This window comes from Schistocerca americana, chromosome 1 (genome assembly GCF_021461395.2).
Source record: "Schistocerca americana isolate TAMUIC-IGC-003095 chromosome 1, iqSchAmer2.1, whole genome shotgun sequence".
Classification (NCBI taxonomy): domain Eukaryota; kingdom Metazoa; phylum Arthropoda; class Insecta; order Orthoptera; family Acrididae; genus Schistocerca; species Schistocerca americana.
Genome location: NC_060119.1, coordinates 1,140,244,560 through 1,140,247,444, shown reverse-complemented (window position 1 = coordinate 1,140,247,444; position 2,885 = coordinate 1,140,244,560). Strand labels below are relative to the sequence as shown.

General features: G+C 44.3%; 1 non-coding gene across 1 annotated transcript; it reads right to left on the bottom strand.

Annotated features, from left to right (window-relative positions):
• Nucleotides 1-2,184: 2,184 nt before the first annotated feature.
• Trnac-aca lies at nucleotides 2,185-2,257 on the bottom strand. The gene has a single exon. It is a non-coding gene; the product is annotated as a tRNA-Cys (tRNA).
• Nucleotides 2,258-2,885: the final 628 nt, after the last annotated feature.

Below are 2,885 nucleotides of genomic sequence, written 5' to 3'. Positions count from 1 at the left end.
GCAAGCCGGTGGTGGTTCCGTAGTGGTGTGGGCTGTGTTTACATGCAATTGACTGGGTCCTCTGGTCCAACTGAACCGATCATTGACTGAAAATGGCTTCGTTCGGCTACTTGGAGACCACTTGCAAACCGTTCAGGGACTTCGTTTTCCCAAACAACGATGGAATTTTTACGGGACAACATTGGGCCATATCAGAACATTCTGGACAGTCTGAGCGAATGATTTGGCCAGCCAAGTCGCCCAACATGAATCCCATCGGACATTCATAGCACATAATCGAGAGGTCAGTTCAAACACAAAATACTGCACCGACAACACTTTCGAAATTGTGGACGGCTATAGCGGCAGCGTGGCTCAATATTTCTACAGGGGACTTGAAGCGATTTGTTGAGTCTACACCACGTCGAGCTGTTGCGCTACGCCGGGAAAAATGAGGTCCGACACGATATTAGGAAGTATCTTTTGTCAACTCAGTGTATATTCTACAGTTTAGTCAGATGTCAAACCTATAACACATTAATAACCGATGGAAGTCAACCATGTTTAACAGTGAGGCTAGTGGGAAAGCAGAAACACACTCTTGAGCTTAGTCAGGAAAGATGCTGCATTAACTGCTATTCAAGCTGCGTAGAAAGTGAACGACACACAGATATTGAAGTTCCATTGCAATCAGGAAGTTGGTAAGTTATTTCTTGTGGACATGAGGTGCATAACAATGCGATCAGCTTACATTTGACTGTGGTTACGGTCTTAATTCCGAAGACTGATTTCATTTAGCTCTCCATGCTACTCTATCCCGTGCTAGCCTCTGTATCTCTGCACATCTACAGCAACCTGCATCCTTCTGATTCTCCATACTACATTCAAGTCTTCGTCTCCCTCTACAATTTTTAGTCAGCACTGTTTCCACCATAGCCAAATTGATGATTCCTTGATAACTCAGAATGTGTTCTGTCAACCAATTCCTTCATTTACTCACGGTGTGCCACGAATTTCTGTTTTCCTGAGTTGGATTCAATAACTCCTCGTCAGTTTTCTATCTAGCCATCTAATTTTAAACATTCCAGTATAGTAGCACCAGAAAATCCGCTAACTCTTCTTGTATGAACTTCTTATTGTGCAAGTTTCACTTCTGTACAAGGCTACACTCCATACAAATACCTTCAGCAAATACTTCCTAACCCTTAAATTCATATCCGATGTTAACAAATAACTCTTTTCCAGAAACGCTTTTCTTGCCATTTCCAGTCTACATTTGATATGCCTTCTGCAATGGCCGTTGCCTGTTATTTTGCTACATATGTAGCAAAATTCTTTAAGTATCTCCTTCTCTAATCTAATTATCTCAGGGTCACTTGATGTAATTCAGCTGTATTCCGTTACCCGTGCTTACGTTGATGCTCATCGAATGAAATCTTCTCCAAATTTGTTTTATTCCGTTTGAAATCTCTCCTTACGTTATTTGATTTTCAAACAGCTGAGCAAAACTGAACGTACTCTTTATTTATTCTGATAATCACTAAACTGACACACAATATTTTTAGCGCAACGCAATCTGACTTTCAATAATCTCTACAAAAGAATGGCCCTGACTAACAATAACCTATAACTTTCAGGAATCACTTACCTCACAAAAATCTTCGTTACTCGAACTACTGCAATACGGAGAGCACCAATACTGCCAGCTAAATAAAAGATTCTAACTACTGAAGGCACTAACTACTGATAGGCATAGTTAGCAAATGGAAGATTTCGATGGAGAACAAACAATGTATTTACCTTAATAGTGTTCAAACGTCATAATATATATATATCAGTTCATGACATCCAGTCTTACAAATCTACTCTCTCTGATGGCCACACGTCCAGATCATCCGCTCTCAAAACTCCGCCATCTCTCTCCCCACATCCACCACTGCTGGCGGCTCACCTCCAACTGCGCAACGCTACGCGCTGTTCACATCCAACTGCCCACCACTACAATAGCGAATATTACAACAATGCCAACCAGCCACAGACTGCACACAGCACAGCCAGTGATTTTCATACAGAGTGCTACGTGGCGTTACCAACACACAAACCTAAGAAGCCTACTTACACGTTCAGCTGCTCTGTCAAGGCCTTGCTGTCTCTGCCATCAGTAAACCTCAGTTCATGTAGGGTGAAGCGACGAATGAAAATTTGTTCCCTGGCCAGGATTCGAACCCGGGACTCCTGCTCTGTAGGCAGATGCGCTAACCACTACGCCACCCTGGCACAGTGGCTACGCACAACTGCATGAACTCCTCAGTCCAAATTCCCATTCACACCTCAGTCCACTTGGTAGGTAGCATCTCCCGTGTCATTCGATGCTGAGGTGCTATTCTGGTACAGCTGGAGAGCCTCTGCAATGCTGTTTGAGTTCAAGGGGATTACCAAGTGGGCTGAGGCATGAATGGGAATTTGCATTGAGGATGGAGACATGCTACTATAGTCCGTGCAGTTGTGCAAAGCCTCTGTGATCTGCCTAATGAGCAGGGGACATAGATTAGACTCCCAGCCTTGGTAGAAATTTTCATTTGTCTCTTCAGTCTGTATATGTCCGCCCCGGTAGCTGAGTGGTCAGCGTGACAGAATGTCAATCCTAAGGGCCCGGGTTCGATTCCCGGCTGGGTCGGAGATTTTCTCCGCTCAGGGACTGGGTGTTGTGTTGTCCTAAACATCATTTCATCCCCATCGACGCGCAGGTCGCCGAAGTTGCGTCAAATCGAAAGACCTGCACCAGGCGAACGGTCTACCCGACGGGAGGCCCTAGCCACACGACATTTCCATTTCAGTCTGCATATATACATCACAGATATTTGAGACTTGAAAGGGCCTCTGGGGCTGTATAGTATTATTTTGGT